We start from the raw sequence: 17,643 nt of genomic DNA, 5'->3' as shown, positions 1-17,643 counted from the left end.
CTGTTTTGCGGGAGACGTGTATTGATCGCTCATTTTCGTTTTCCTCACAACAACATCTATTATGTGGGCTGTTATAAATTATTAGGATATATGAAAGAAAGTGAAGTTTTTTGTGTACCATCGTAAAGCGTAATATTTTCATAATTTGTATGTTTGTTTTGGAGAAAATCTTGTCATTTAAGCAATTATTTTTATGAGAAATGAAAATCTGGTGGTTTAAATTCAAAGAAGAAATTAAAATGTATTTTAATAAAGTTCTCAAAAGAACTTGGAAAGTCAATGGAAATGGTTTCAATGAACAAAATAAAATAATAAAATGCTGCATATGTGGATAATTTTTTATTTGATTTAAAAAATATTGAAAATTTTATATTTTCGCACTCTTCTCAAAAAGTCGAGAGGAATTTATAAAAGAATAAATTGATTGATTTGTCTCCTAATCATGTAAAAATTTCTTTCAATCAGATCTGATGTAAAGCATTGAAACAAAAATCAAATCCTAGCTATAAATTATTGAAGCATAATTGAGCAGAATTTCAAGAATTGGTCGCACAAATTTATCCAAATTTTCACGACTCCTTCATCTTCTCCAAATTGCGTAATAGCGATTGCAAATGGGTTAGTGGTGCGCGAGGAAAATTTAAGCGGCTGGAAATAAACGAAGCGACAGCAAACACAGATTGATCTCGATGTTGCCAGCTGAATGCAATTGGCACATGCGTGCGTGTGTTTTGTTTACGCAACAAAAGGTCTTCTTTGACGCGATCAAGCGGAACGGTAACGCACGGAAATTTTGTCACAGTTCTCTCTCTGGCACACCCAACTGTGAAATCAATTTCCATTTTCCATAAATAATATTACATTCAGTCAGCAGCTTGTACAATGCCTGATGTCATAGCTTCCGGAAATTAAATTTTAACACTTAAATCACATTTTTTTATTTTTCCATTATCCCTTGAGAAGTAAATTTATTATCAGAGGATTTAACTACTATCAACATTCAAGAAACATTAAAATTTGTTTTAATCATTATGATTTCATAAATAGTTTGTGTGAAAAATTTATATTTGTTTTAAATTTGGCAAATTTAATTGCAAAAATTTTGCCATTAAACGAAAACAAATAAATAGATCAATATTGAAATAAATACTTAAATAAACAAAATATAAATATAACCAATAAATAGATAAAAATAAAACATATTCTAACTTTTATTAATAAAATTTAATTTATACCATACTTTAAAATTGAAAATAATTTTAAATTTTACCCCTGTAACAATTTAAAGCATTAAATTTAATGCAAATTTACATTAAATGACTTTCTCTGTGTATTTCATTAAATTCTTTCAATTGGGCTGCAAATTTAGTATAATGTTTTCTCTTTACTCGCCACCCTTTCCCAGCCAGTCAAACAAAGCAGACTCTCCGAGGACTCTTATAAGTACACAGCGCGGCACTTGAACAAACAATGCATGCCGGAGAGTAATGTGGAATAAATGCGAAACTCGGCAGCCATCATACATCATAAAAAGGCTGCGCTGTTCCCAGCGGGTGAAATTTCGAGGGCACTCTCTCAATTTTGGGGCTTTTGGCCGGCGGGCTGTTTCCCGGAAAGGGTGAAAGTTTTTTAATAACCCCGCTTATACGAAAGTAGCGAACGGCCTGCACTTTGTTAAAGACTTTTTGAAATTGGGACAAGCGGCTTAAAATTATAACAGGGCTCGACGTGGTACCTTTTTAGAAAAATTCAGGCTGGATTGTATGAAATTAAATTATTATAATCTTTAGAGAAAGAGAGAGATTTCTGAATAAAATGTCTCCATGGAGGCAGACAAAATGAATTTTCCACAATAAATTGTTTTAAGCTCAAAATCGTTTAAACTTTCAGACAAATTATTCTAATTCCTAATTCATGTATTAAAAAAACCGGTTTAAGAAATTCTGCTCCGTAGTTGAATTTTAAAAGAGTTTTTATGTATTAAATATATTTTTCAAGCAAAATATTCTGCTTCTTATAAAAACAGTTAAAGTTTATGATAGAAAATACACCAATATTTGAATTGATTTTTATTTCCTTTCAATCCCTCAATTTCATTAAGAATAAGATATGATTTAAAGTGGGCACAAAATTTCCAACTTATGAGTGAGTGTAAAAAACTGAAAATTTAAACTCTGGGAGCTTTTGTAATATTTCTGCGCGAGGTGATCCGCATATTGCTTTTTCGCGAGGAGCACCTTGGCTTAATTAGAGCGCGAAACGTGCCGCTCAGAATGTTAATCACTCAGGGACGTGCGTTCTCGGCTGAAGCAGCGCCAATTCATCATCTCGGCCGGTGAGCAAGAAAAATCTCACCCGGACGTCCGCGGCAAAGCCAGAAATAAAGCAAACACGACGTTCATTTAATGCAGAGGTTGAATCCAATTAAAACTGAACAAATTTAAGCGGCTTAAGTGTAAAAAAATCATTCCTACTTAACCGAATGTAATCAACGGAGGAGAAGAGGAACTTTTGCCAAGTTTGCGGAGTTTCTTGATGCGTCATTTTGAGAGATAATTTATTTTGTGAAGAGAAAACAAAAGACAATATTTGCGTACAATTAAATTGACAAACTTCAAGAGATAAAAAGCAGAGTCGATGCCGGTGGAGAGAGCGAAGGTGGCAGAAAAAATAAATTGTTCTTTTGTTCTGCAACGCGCCGTAAGCTGTCTCCTTCACTTTTGGAAACAACACAACAAAGTGGGCAAATAATGATGTTAAAGGTCAATTTGTGAGAGGAGACGAGGCTGATGTAAAAATAACAGGGGATTCAATAAGAGCTTTAAAGAGGACCACTTTAACTTTTTTGCACTTTTGCGAAGTGGAATTTAACACGATTATAATATAAATAGTACTGTATTTTTTCCAACGACCTAATGGATTTAATGTTTCCCTCCATTAATTTTTATTTCTTTCAATAAAACAATAATAATAATCAGTGTTTGTCGTAAGTCTTGTTCCTGACATAAGTTTTCTTCAATGAGAATTTTCAAAAATTGAAACAGTTAAATTTTTTATTTCTCGAGAAATTTAATCAGGCAAATTCCTAGCAATTTCCAGTCTTTCGACAAATTTTAAATGTTTTTTCTGTTTTAAAAAATAAATAGTTACGGAATTTTCGGAAATACTTTATTCTCCATACTCTAATCTCAATTTCGGCTTTCTACTAATATCACATCGCCCATTTTATTTCATTTTTTATCCCAAGTTTTATCTAATGAGAGCTGAAACGTCAGACTGCTTCGATAATTACGCCGGCCGGCATCTGGACTGATTTCTTTCTTTGAAAACTTCTCTCCGAACGTTCCTCTTCAATCAGAGTTAGCGAGAGAATCGACCGCCGCCTCTCGTGTAAGTACAGAGGCAAATGTGATCGCCGCTTGAATACATATGCATGTCTGGCGCTGACTGCTCATTCGCCGCCCGCATCACGACTGCTGGTGGCAGTGCGCGGTGCTAATTAATCCTGGCTTTTGTCCAAAACCGTGTAACCCAAATCCGATGAATGTGTCTTTGTTTGAAAATATATAGATTCATCCAAACAAAATTTCGATCGCGCTCAAATTTAAAGAAAACACAAATATGAAACCAAGATGCTACCGAACTATTATATTATATGTCATAAAATTATATAATATGGTATCCCTTTAAGTCAATATAAATTTTTTTTTTACTTTTACATATTTTAAAATCTAATCTAGCAAATTTCTTTGATAAAACAATTATAACAATGTCAATATAAAAAAAATACAATAATATAAAAATGAAAAAGGAATTTAAATGGAATAAATTAGAATAAAAACAATTTAAACTAATAGAAAATAAGATATATAATTAATATATTAGTGTTTTTAAAATACTAATATAACACCTATTGTGAATGTTATGATTGCCATAAATTAAGATTCTTGCTATGACTGTTAATTTTAATTTAAAATCTTGTGAGCTTATTTAATTATTCAAAATATTTTTATTTTTTTCTATTTTTAAGAGTCATGCCAAGACAAAGTCTTGTCGGCCTGTGCCTTTTTTTGTGGCGCAGAAGGCGTTCTCAATTTTGTAATAATATTATAATTTCTTTTATTTTTAGGCTTATCTGTGGTTATGTTACACGACGCTGAGAAAATGTTCTTTTAAAGTAAACATCTGAAAATTGTATGTAAAATAATAAACTATTGCAAAAATCTGTAACAATAAGAAATTGCTTTCAAAAGTTAGTTTATAATGGTACAATTTATCTGAATACTATAAATTTCTGTTTAAATTACGCTGGTAAAAAAAAAAATTAGCGTACACTTCTGAACAAGCAGTTTTTAAACTTCAATGACCTGCCCATAAGGAAAGCGACACCAAAGTGTAGTTTCGTCAGCAAAAAATCACTCGCGACGCGATTTATCTGCACTCTTGTCCCGAGAGCATCATCGTCGTCGCGCAATAAGAGGAAGAAGTGCGCCGACGACATATCTTATTTTCCGACTCGTCTGTCGCGACTGTGCATCTAAGTATGTACGTAGCGTACTTTTTGCGGAGGCAATGCGCAAATAGCAGTCGAGGGACTGCTTTTGCTCTCTGCGGGAAATGAGCTGGAGAGAGATAGAAATGTGGCACGTAATTACAAAAGTTGCAGCTCGCGATCAAAAGCAATAAAAAAGTGCGCAACAGAGAGTGACGGGTTGCATCTGCAGTGGCAGTGCAGCATGCAAAGGGTGACCCACGTGTGAGTGGCCACCTGTTTGCAGACACCCCTTTGCGCTCTCCAATGCAGTAGCCCCTTTAAAATGTATGTAATTTTAAACCGTTTTGGAAAAGGGGAAATTAAATTTTTAAAATTTTAAAAGTGCGGAGAGTGAACAGTGTTTGAGATAATATTGATTTTTATGATAATTATATGATTCATGCAAACTTTACAACTACTGCTAATTGCAAATTTCAATTAAGAGTTACCATTGTCTTTTAATTCACTCTCAGTAGAAATGCACTACCAATATTTATAAATTTCTTGTTAATAGAATTTGTTATATTTTAAAGCAATAGAACAAACTTTCATCTTAATTGTTTTTAATCATAAAAATTTTTGGTAAAAACTTTAAATTGTTTATTAATAATTTAAGGTTAAATTTATGAAACAAATATAACTAGTAATAGTTTAAATTACAAAATTTTGTTAAGTATATTTTAAAAGTTTATTTATGTATTTATTCTCCATTTGATATTGATCTAATTTCAAAGTTTAGAATGCATCACATTTAAATTTTTAGTGTCCCTGAAAAGAACTGCTTCTGATCAGAAACAATTCAAATTTAATGACCAAAATTATAAGAAAAATGTTTTACCAAACTTTTTGGGTTAAAATTCTACAGTTCCTGATAAAAACAATGTCAGCTTCAAGAATGTGCTTCTCGGAGGGATGAAATTGAATCACGTGACCGCGGGGTGGCTTGCGCCGCGCTTACCCTTTGAGCGGGTGGTCCAGCCGGAGTGCATGCCTGGGTGCGAGTCGACTGCAGCCGCCCCTCAGCTGTGCCGCGGCACTGCTCGCCGGTCGTCCAAGGGACTTGGCACGGGATGTCCTTGGCCGCGGTCGGCGCCACCGGTGGCGTCGATTGGCGCACGATCGGCGCCTTCGCGGTGCGTCGCTTTTCCTCTGCCAATCGGCCGCGGTGCCCGCGAAGAGGGTCACGGTCTGCAAATGAGGGGCGCGAGGGCCCACGCGTGATCCCCCTTGGCGCCAGGGATCGATGCCGCGAGTGCGCCCGAGCAACGCGACCCCTTCCCCCGCAACCCCAATGCCTCACCTATAATACTATACGCACGAGAAAGGAGCAAGTCGGCCAAAGTTTGAAGCGCGTTTTAAAAGGGTTGCACGCCGCGTGCGATAATTTGGGCAAAAGGGAAAGGGTCGCGTGTTGGACCGACTGACGTGCGAATGTTCAATGAGTAGAGCTTTGCGAAAACTTAAGGCTTTGAATATTGAAGATATTTACTCAATTAGTCTTTTAGCAATTTTATATGATGTTAATGTTATTAAGTTGTGAGAAGTTCTATAAAATAATAAAAAAATTTGTGATAGGGAAGTACAAAAAATTTAAATTTTAACATTTTTTAAATTTTTAACGATATAAAATTACTTTTTTATTTTCTTCTTCTTCTTTTTTTTTGTAATTTTCATTTATATTTTTTAAACATTTGTATGTTGTAACAAATGAAAAGGAAAATTTGTATGACTTTATGAGATAAATGAATTTTTTTTAAATATAAATATGAATAATGCTCTGATACTAATTTCAATTTAACCTTTTCGTACTTGTAGAATAATAAAATATCAACTTTTTCATCATATTCTCCTTCATTTCTGGTATTTTAATGTACATTTTGCAAGCCTCTTTTTCGAATACCAAAGAGCCATCTGTTCACCAAAGCAAGCAACTCGCTTTGAAGCTTCAACCCCGCGCCCAAGGGTGGCCTTTTTGCATGGCTGACGCAGGGCGGTTTGTTTCCAAGGCGACCGACACAAAATTCCTCGTTGCCACGTGAGCATCAGGCGTTGACACTCGCACCCGAAACCACCCCCAGTCATTCCTGAGTTATTCGGCAATCTGCAGCATATCAAATTCTTCTTCTCAGCCAGCAGGGAGGGTCATCTCATCCTCCACACCGCCCCCAAGTCTTTCTCTTCAACACGCCAAAATGAGAGAAGATGCTGTCGTTTGCACGCTCGCAGACACGTGCGTAAATGTCTTGCGAAAATATATATAAAATTTCGCACAAATATAATAATAAAAGCTATTTTCATGTTCTGATCCGTTTTGATCTGGATATCTTTAACCAAATTTTGAAAGCACAGAAAATTAACCCCTTTCTTTTATAGGTTTTAAGCTACTTTTTTATTCCAACAGGTCTTGAGTTTTCTTCGATATTTATAAATAAGTAATTGTTTTTAATATTTAAAATGGGTAAAGCATTAAAGAAATTTTTTATATAATTTATCTTTTATCTTTGAAAACTCTAGTTTAGTATTTAAAATTTAAAAAGAGAGTGCAGAGAATAATGTGAATAGTTCGAACTCTGACATTGAGCGCGAGTTCAACAATCTGAGAGTCCTTAAGGCCATTGCAATTAGAAAGAAATGATCCAAGAAACTCAATAACAGATAATTAATGAAAGACAAAATTGCTTTCGCAGAATCCAGTATGTGATATGAATACTAATTTTCTTGAAGGAAAATTCTACATTTCTATTTCCTCGTAAAGTTTATTAGCATCAAAAGTCAACAGCACACACTGTGTATTATTTTATTGTTTCGGAAAAGCAGTGAATCTATGTTCAGCAGAAAAAAATGTAGCTTTTTATTTTGAATCACTTTATTTGCAGGAGAGTTTGTTTGTCATTTTCTATATAAACTGCAGAAATTGATCAAAGCCATTCCTCTTTGAAAGTGCGGACGCGCTTCTGTTCACTCGTCCATGGCAGAGCTAGTTTGTGCCTTAATGAAGTGGTTTGGCTCGCCTGTTCTCCTGACATGGCAACATCAAACTCTCTTTCACCCTTCGGTCGCCACCAGCACACCGTCGACAATCAGACTGAAAGAGGGCGAGCAGCCCCGCGGTGGCGTGGGCGGCGGGGATGCGCGTCACGTGGCCCGCCGTCGGGGCGTCTGATTGGCTCCGACCCCCCGAGCGTAGGGTGTTCTTGGCGGTGGCGGCTTCTCGCGACGAACAGTCCTGCAGGGCGCCTCTGCTCACTGCCTGCAACACACACCCTTGTCTCTGCTCCTCTCCTCACGTGCCATCAAAGTGAGTACCAAACAATTAAGACTCGTTAGTTGGTCAAGGTGTCATTGCAAAATTTAACAACACTCAATTTAGTAAATTATTATTGTTTATAATTCGTCTCGGTGTTAATACAAAAGTTAAATAATTACAAAAAGCTTGACCTTTGCAGATGTTATTTTTTTTCAATTTTTATAGCATTTGATTCAATTGAGATCCTAATTATAGTGAATTATAACTTTTATTTGTAGTTAAATATCAAAATCTTAAAGGTATAAACGTGAGAGATGATATATTTCGTGATTTTGTTATTTGCAACAACAAATTCATAATTTATCTTCTTGGCTGTTATTATTTCATTCATTTAATAATAGCAAGACTTTCCAGCGCTGAAAAAGCAAGAAAAAAAACAACCTTTTAAGTTGAAATTGTTTAAAAATTTGGAATTCATAGCACTTAATGGAATTAATATATCGATCTTTATGAATTTCAATTTTTTAATTTTTTTTCTCTTAAGAAATGCTATATTTGTTTTAAATGATTTTTGCAAAAAATATTTTCTAGTTGACGATAAATACCCATAACTGAAATAAATGTTTGAATTAATTTATTACTCATCAAGTGATTGCTTTCCGACAAAAACTTTCACTTGTTTTGCTGTTTTTAATTTTTATAATTGAAAATGGAACATACGCTTTCAGTAAAATGAGGTAGCCTCTAAATTTGTGGCTTATAAAATATAAGTTTTGGAACAAAATTTGGTAATTAATTTGTTTCAAGCTATATTATATAATTATTATATTATACACGACTTTAAATTTGTAGACGATTTTTCACAGATTTTAATAAGTAAGAGTTATATGCTCTTTGATTTTATGATTCTATTGATCTGAAAACTATATTCACCAGTCTAAATTTTGACAATACTACTTATTTAATTATTTTAGAAAAATAAATTAATTTGAAGAAAATTTAAATTTTTTCATTGCTTTAATATCTCATCGAACATAATTGAAAAACAATAACAATTACTATGAATTTTCTTCTAGATATCAAGTTAAAAAAGTTATGATTTTATTCAGTGATTGCAGGGGATTAAATATTGATGTAAATAATATTTTGTAATTAATTTTATTATTATATTTTTCGCTCATGCCAGTGAAAGTTTTCCTACTCTTTCGTGTCAAATTTTTGAGTATTTATGGAAGGTCTCTTATAATATCCACAAATTTCAGCTAAAAACCATCGCATGCTAGAGAGCCATACTGCGGATTATCCTCTCGCCTTAGGGAACAATTTTATTGCGGCAACGTCATTTTTTATCCACACACACGCCATTGTGTGTAAACTGAGCACGACGTCACATTAAAACGAATGTCAATCGAGACACATCCAGCGCTTAATGGCGCAAACATTGTTACACACGGACGCATTACTGCTCGTTTCGAGAGCAAAATGACTGTTTCCACCATACTTGTTTTGTTTCCACTTGGCCGCTCGCTTTGTTTTTCTTTCTCGCGATTTCATAAAAAAAAATCAACACCACATTGCAGAATTTGTATGCATTTTTGTCAGAGAGATGCGGAGTAGATGAACATGTCAGACATCTGCGTGTCTGGAAAGCCGGTTTTTTTTATCTCGGTGTCTGCGCCCTTTGATATTCCACTCGCGCATTCGATCTATCATTCAAAAAAAAAGATACGCACATCCTATGGTTGCGGTGGGAAAAGCAGATCAATGGATCGCCTGCTCATGATAAGACTCGTGAATTACCTCATTGCCGTAATCGAGATAAAAAGAGAAGTTCATCAGTTCAAAAATTTATGAGTATCTCTCTTGACATTACGTGGAATAAAATTTAGGTTGAAAACTAAGGTGAAAATTTTTTTTATATTATTTCAAAATGGTCCATTTTTCAGGCTCAAAATCTTCAATTCTCTCATTATAAAACGAAAATTCACTAAAAATTATTTAATTTTTACGGAATAATTTTACAATTAAGCCAAAAACTACATCAAATGCACAGCTCGTTTTATTAGTAATAAAAATTTATTTGTTTTATTAAAACGATTAATAATTTAAAAAACAAAAACAATTTAAATAATAGAAAAACTTTTATAAAATCCAATAATATCCAAGTTTAAGAGTTTTTTTTTAGCCATTTAAAGTACGCTTGGTAGTTTTAAACTATAGAATTTAATCCAGTGTCCTAAAATTTTTTTTTTTCGGATTTTTTACTCTCAAATGATAATAATGGTAATTATAGCGACTGGGTCATTTGTGAGCCGGAAAACCAGGCAATAAATAATATGATGCCGCGAGCAATAATTTCCACAAGAGCCGCCATTCACGGTGATAAACTGACAAAAGCGTCGCCATTCATCGTCGCTCGGCCGACGCTTTTATTGTGCGGCGCCCGCAAAATTAATCTCGCTTCCAACACACACGCCAACCATATAGACTCCACTTTTGACGATAAATTCAGGGCAAAACCACATAAGCACCGAAAGCGTGTAAAGTTTGTCGGGAATTAATCATGTGAGACCACATGGAAGGCCAGCTAAAAGTTTGTAATTTCTTTGACACACATAAATTAAACTCAGCTAATGACAAATTAGCGTTTTTTAACTCAATTAGCTCAAAGTTTAATATTATTTTAATTTTATTTTTGCTCTTTTTCAATTGCAAATAAGAAAAAAATGTGATTCCAATAAGTTTTGATTATATCTTTTGAAAACCTGTTCTTCTTGAAGTTCTTTAAAATATTCAAATTCGTTTAAATTAACAGATTCCTATAAAAAATCATTCTCATACGAAAAAATGTGAAACGAATGCAGTGTGCTTCACTTGAATTGTCACTTTTTACTGCTTGCAAAAAGTAAATAATGAATTATTATTGAATTATAAAACTGTGACTGTTTCTTTAATGTAGTTCACACGAGTAACAAGATCAGCATCAGCGTAAATTGAACAGATCCATCGTCGGAAATTTTTCTAAAAATCAATTTGGATTTTTTTTTAGCCAATTTATATAACAATTTATTTGAAATTTTCTCACGTGCAAATTTGATTGATATTTTCTTGATGGGAGAAAAATATTCCATCTAATTTCAGAGGCATCAGGCGTGTGAAAGAAAATCGATTTCAGAGAACGAAAATGCATTTCCGAAGCAGATTGGCTTCTTCTTTTCGCGCCCATGGAATGAACACCGTTCTAGGTGGCATTCTATGAAATTTGAGCACCTCTTGTGCACAAGAACTGCCGAGTTGCAATCAAGTTGCACCGAGATATGAATATTGCAAGCGGGACTGGAAATAAACTAACCAACTTTAACACGGAGTAAAACTTCACGTCCCAGTTCACCCTATTAAAAGCCGAACGTTAATAACTGGCAATGAAAACCATTAGTTACGATCGATAAATGGGAGAGCTCATAAATACGATAATATTGCGTTTAAGGTCACAGGTCAAGAGGCTCTTTATGAGCAGCATAAAGATTGTGATTGATATTCAAAATGCCATTTAGAAAATTAGCTTTAAAAATAGAAATTAAAACAAAAAATAGTATTGGAAAGCATGAAGAGTCACAAGAAAAAATCTTATTTAATTATTTCGTAGCGACTGAGTGATGGCGATGAAAAGGTCTAGTTGAAAAAGTTATACACGCAGCAATGCTCTCTCTGAATGTTTAAAAGCAATTTTGAAACGGCCAGAAACATCATGAGAAAGCAAGGAATTAACTTTTCTGTGAGATTGAAGTGCAGAGGGAAGACGATGCGAAATGAGAAAAAATTCTTTGCCGAGACAGCAAGAGAAATCCGCTGGGAATTTATTAAGCTCTGTGCTCCTTCCTTCCACAAATGTCACTATGCGAATTGTTTGCAAACACTTTTACCAACTTTAAATTGCAACCACTGAACAACAGCATCATGTGTTATTTAATAAAATATTTAAAAAATAAAAATATGACATTAAACAGTTTAAATCTTTACAAAAAAAACATAATTATAAATCTAAATTATAATTTTTTTTTAACTAAGATTAAAATTATTAAAAACTATGATATGAATTAATTTTTATTTGATCATTTTCGGAAAAATTCATTTATTAATAAAATAAAACATTAATTTTTAAAATTATTTATTTAAATGATGTTGAGTTTTATTCTTTAAGTACTATATTTTAGCTTTAACCATTGTATAATGATAGATAATCTGTAAGAATTTTAAAAATTGTACAAAACGTGATGAAAAAAAAGAGTCTAGCTCTCTGAATTTTATTTCAGGATTTATATAATAAAATATATAGTTATTGAATAAACCATCTCGGCATGAAAAAATAAAAAAATTTACATTCATCTAACATTTATTTAATAATTATTATTTATAAGTTTGACCAAATTGATAAAAAAATATGAGTCCACTCATTCCTCCTTTAATATTCTGGTGCAATTTGAACCCAACTGCAATTTTTAAGCAGATGTACCCAAGCGTGAGACGCCCCTGCTGCCATGGCTCCGGAGCATAAAAAATTCATCGCTCTCATTCCAAGGCGCGCAATAAAACTGTTCAGCAAAGGTCGTGCCCTTTTATCTGGCCGTTCGTCTATTAGAGAAATGAGATCTCACGTGAGATATGCCGAGGGAGGAATGAAGACCCTGGGATATTTTTCTCCGCAAGCAAAAGCTATCGCTCCCTGCAGACTCTGCGAAAATCCGTTTTTCGCTGAAAGTGGAAGGAAAAAAATGTATGAAAAGCTGCCAATGTGAAAATCAATTCCCTGATGCCGGGAAAGGCCCTAATAATTTTGCACGTCGTCGCGGATTCCGCGCCGCCTACTGAATATTGAATTTGTGTCAGACCCACGCCGCGTAATTGTTTTACAGGAAAATACGTGCTCATGATTTGCACCAGTAAAACCACGTATTAATTGAGTCAGCATTAATGAACTATTTCATTAAGGTATAGAAATTCAAAACAAGTTTTCTGTTCTATAGATACGTAGTATTTTGATGAAGAAAATCAGCCTCTTTGTTCAAGTTGAAATTTAAAATGAAAATTATGTGGGCTGATTTCACCATTAAAAATTAGTGTGTTTATTAATTTTGAAATCTGAAACCCTTGAATGAATAAATTGAAGACATTGAATTACATTCAAAAAACGTTTTAATAACAATATTGAAGGCCAAATTTAACTATCAAATTTAGCAAAACATTTTTATCCCGATGAAAAATCTGCTTAACATAATACTAGAACAATAAAAATTTATTTGAAATTATGTGTTATTTTAAATTTGGCAACAATGTAATGGCTGGAATTCTTTAATATTCAGACTAATTCAATCTTGCTTAGAAATAAATGATACATGAAATGCCAACCATACAAATTTCATAAATTTTTTGTAACAATTGAGAGTTTTAATTTATTATTTTATAACAATTGAAATTTAAAAATATTTAATTATTTTAGTTCCCGGGATCTAAAGGCTTTATTAAAAGAAAGATATTTATCATTAATTCATTACAAGTTCAGCCAATTTCCGAGGAAATTATCTGCTAGTGCTAAATTCTTCAAAACAAAGATTTTAATGCTAACAAAGATATTTCAAAATTTTAAATTTTGTTTTAACATCCATTATTTTAATTTGAATTTCACATCATTTTTATTCTGCAAGTTTTTCAACTAAAACAAGTTCCGGGAACTAAAACAAGTTCCCTGGAACTAAAACAAGTTCCGGGAACTAAAACAAGTTCCGGGAACTAAAACAAGTTCCGGGAACTAAAACAAGTTCCGGGAACTAAAACAAGTTCCGGGAACTAAAACAAGTTCCGGGAACTAAAACAAGTTCCGGGAACTAAAACAAGTTCCGGGAACTAAAACAAGTTCCGGGAACTAAAACAAGTTCCGGGAACTAAAACAAGTTCCGGGAACTAAAACAAGTTCCGGGAACTAAAACAAGTTCCGGGAACTAAAACAAGTTCCGGGAACTAAAACTAGTTCCGGGAACTAAAACTAGTTCCGGGAACTAAAACTAGTTCCGGGAACTAAAACTAGTTCCGGGAACTAAAACTAGTTCCGGGAACTAAAACAAGTTCCGGGAACTAAAACTAGTTCCGGGAACTAAAACAAGTTCCGGGAACTAAAACAAGTTCCGGGAACTAAAACAAGTTCCGGGAACTAAAACAAGTTCCGGGAACTAAAACAAGTTCCGGGAACTAAAACAAGTTCCGGGAACTAAAACAAGTTCCGGGAACTAAAACAAGTTCCGGGAACTAAAACTAGTTCCGGGAACTAAAACTAGTTCCGGGAACTAAAACTAGTTCCGGGAACTAAAACTAGTTCCGGGAACTAAAACTAGTTCCGGGAACTAAAACTAGTTCCGGGAACTAAAACAAGTTCCGGGAACTAAATATATATATATATATATATATATATATATATATATATATATATATATATATATATATATATATATATATATATATATATATATATATATATATATATATATATGTATATATATATATATATATATATATATATATATATATATATATATATTATATCATATTATTATTATTATATTTATATTATATATTTATTTATTTATTTATTTATTTATGTAGGCCAAGTCGTTACATAATTATTTATTCTCTATAATCTCCAAGCTGTAAGTTTATTTTAAATTTTAGTTTAACGTATGTACGCATGTAAACAACTTTTTATATTACAATTAAAATTTCAAATGAGATTAAGTGAATTTTAAAACTTATTATTATCATTGTTTATTCTTCACAAAGTAGTCATGCATGAATCAAGAAAATATTTATATATTTAATTACAATTAAAAAAAAACAATAATAAAACATTTGAAAAAAATAGTTTAACCATGTATATTTTTGACAATTAGTTTATAACTAATAATTAATTGGTTAAATCTTTTAAAGCTTACAATCTTATTCTATTTATAACTCCCAGTAATAATTTCTTTCTCACAATTGTGCGAAGAAAATAATTATTCAGGTAAAAGACTCCATATTCCTACTGATTCCAACTTTTAACTAACCCCAAATGGGAATTAATTATATATTATTACGGCAGATAAAGAGATGTTTAATTTCCCTGGGAGCATATTCCTCCTCGTCGCTCCGACGAGGATGACGGCGATAAAAAATGCAAAAAACATGCCCATTTCAGCAGAGGCTGCCGAGGGCGGGTTGCTAAATTATGGTCGGAAGGTGGCACGCGTCGGGTCGGTGGTTAGCAGACCAGAAAATTTATGCCGGGACCGCGCTACGTGGGTGGATTCGAAGCTCCGAGGCTTTCTGCACCGGCCCAAATTGCGTTGCTCCTCAAATGTATGTGTGTCGGTCGCATTCCAAGAAAAGAAAGAGCGAAATCGGATGGAGAACGAGCGAAAACACCTCTGCGGATACCTTTCCGAGGAAGTCGCAATTTTCTCCCAAGCATGCCATTGTTATTTATTGGGGCCGCCGCGAAACGCTGGATCAGCAAGATAAAACCTGATAACCCCTCCTTACTTTGACACGAAGTTCTTATTTCGCATTTATTACTTTTGTTCGGGCGAAAATCGTACAACATTTGTCTCAAAACAAATAAAAAAACTGATTTTGAAGAACATCCTACTTGTTTTGACAAAAAAGCAAAAGATTTTCACAAAATATAACAAATGAGGATGGAAAATATCCAATGCATCAAAAGGTTTTTGTGTTGGGGGAAACATTATGTGAAAAGAAAAGGCGCCGGCACAAAAGTAATTTTGATAAAAAAACATTATTTACATAATTGTAAATTTATTTTCATCGGCCGAGTGTAAACTTATTTATTTTCTATCAGCTAAATTAAAACTTATTTATTTATACATCATTGTGTGTAAACTACTTATTCGGACCGTGATATATCTTTAATGAATTTTGACAGTGAACTTTAATAAGTAAAGATAACATTATTGCATAGACTGTTCTTTGATATTATTTATTTATTTTTTTTTTGTCATCGATCGATTTTCTATAAAAGAAAACACAAGATTTTCTGGATAGCTGCAATAAAACTCTAATTAAAAACAAAACCATGTTTTGGAAAATATTTGTCATGTCATCAATTTTATTTTGTTTTTATATAAATTTCATCTTCTAATTTAAAACATTTTTCCTTGTTTTCTAATCTTCTGCATGTTTTCCAATGAAGCATGTTGGGAACCTTAATTTACATTACGATGATTCGCTTTTAAAGCGGCGAAACTTGGCAGGAGGGTCAAGTCTGCAGCCAAAAGTGCACCACGTTCCGCCTCTACATTAATTATATATTCATTCTCGCTCTTAGAAGCACAACATGCGTAAAATTTGGGCTTTGCGAGCGAAATTAATATTAATGGGCTGCTGAGAAAAAGAAAACACACCACGCGGAGGCGCGCAAATTGCGAAAGTTTGATTAATTTCGTTATCAAAGCCTAATAAATATGCAAATTGGGCCGCTAAGCCAAGTGTAAAAATTATATACCAGTGCGCGTGTTGTGGCAAAACATATTTCGCGGTTGGAATTTGTAACAAGCTTTTGACGAAACTCAAATTTTGTTTTATTTCCTGCCGCAAATATTCCAAAATAAAAACAAATCTAACCCTTTTTCCGCCGAACAATCGTTCATCGCGTACCGAAGTGCCAGAGGTGCGTGTTCTCGGAAGACACCCTTAATTGACTTACCGCGCCTCTGCTGAAATTTACACCCTCTCCTTTGCGGAGTTTGACGCCGAGCGAAGCCTCTGGTCGGAAGCAATTTAGAAACTTCACCTTCGCACTTTTGGCACACCCTCTCAAGACGTGAACGTTTGACATTTAAGGACGGCAACGTTGATGAAATTATTCACAGATTTTCAAGATGAAATTAATGAAGTTAGCTCTCAAATTTCACTTCCAAAAATAACACGTTTATATGAGATTGTGCACAATCATGAAGAAACTTTATACAAAAAATTTCTTTGGATTGTGATTTGAGAAAAAAAATTCTACTAATAATCAAAATTATTGCAGCGTAGAGTTACAGAAAATACAGAACTGGTGGAGTAAATTTTATTGGTAGAATATATAATATAAAATGAAGACTTTTGATTTGAGAAAATTAATTACATGATTCTGATGATTTGAGAGATTAATCTAAATTGTATGCAAAAAGAAAATGTTTGAATTATCATTTTAACAAGCTGATAGGAAAAAACATTTTGTTATAAGTTTCCAATTTTTTTGTTTCTTATTTTTAATTTGGATGAGATCACGTCGTGTGGGGCAAAGTTGCTCCTGATCATAAACCCAATTAAATTTGAATGTTGGATACCCTATAATGCTTTGTATCTTTGAAACAATTAACGCAGACCAAACAATAACTGCTACAATAAGATCAATTAAAGACTGCTTGAAAATGAATTAAATTATTTAAAAATATTAATCTAATTTATAAAAAAAAAACAATTTAATTGAAAGTTTTTATTGTAAAATTAAATAACATAAATTATTTAACGTTAAAATATTTATGAACTTGATGGCGTTCGTTTTTTTCTTCAATTACACATCTTAAATTTTACATTTCCTATGCTGGTACAAAACTTATTTGTCAAATTTTCAATTCTGACTGTTCACTGCAATCACAGCTTCCCGTTGTGCACGTTGAACCCCATCGCACTCGGTGAAAGTCACCCTGCACAGTCTTGTATTTACTCGCACACATACACCAGCAGCACGCTCGGCAGAATTTGCAAATTTGATTGTGTGCCTCCCTGATGGAAAATTCCAGGCGCACAGCGAGAGCGACGCAATGCGATT

The 17,643-nt window shown here is 33.4% G+C and overlaps 2 protein-coding genes across 2 annotated transcripts in view; one reads left to right on the top strand and one right to left on the bottom strand.

Annotated features, from left to right (window-relative positions):
* The window catches only part of LOC132198548 (synaptotagmin-12), a 28,863-nt gene extending 23,156 nt beyond the window's left edge, over positions 1–5,707 (bottom strand). The window contains exon 1 of the mRNA XM_059622609.1: positions 5,493–5,707. The gene's annotated coding sequence lies outside the window, so the exon portion shown is untranslated. The remainder of the gene's footprint in view (positions 1–5,492) is intronic.
* A 2,072-nt stretch (positions 5,708–7,779) lies between these two features.
* The window catches only part of LOC132198994 (synaptotagmin-6), a 43,463-nt gene continuing 33,599 nt past the window's right edge, over positions 7,780–17,643 (top strand). The window contains exon 1 of the mRNA XM_059623358.1: positions 7,780–7,832. The gene's annotated coding sequence lies outside the window, so the exon portion shown is untranslated. The remainder of the gene's footprint in view (positions 7,833–17,643) is intronic.

The sequence above is a fragment of the Neocloeon triangulifer genome, unplaced genomic scaffold (assembly GCF_031216515.1).
Source record: "Neocloeon triangulifer isolate White Clay Creek 2 clone unplaced genomic scaffold, ASM3121651v1 ptg000013l, whole genome shotgun sequence".
NCBI lineage: Eukaryota > Metazoa > Arthropoda > Insecta > Ephemeroptera > Baetidae > Neocloeon > Neocloeon triangulifer.
Note: the sequence above shows the minus strand (reverse complement) of the source record. Positions and strands in the feature narration are given on the sequence as shown.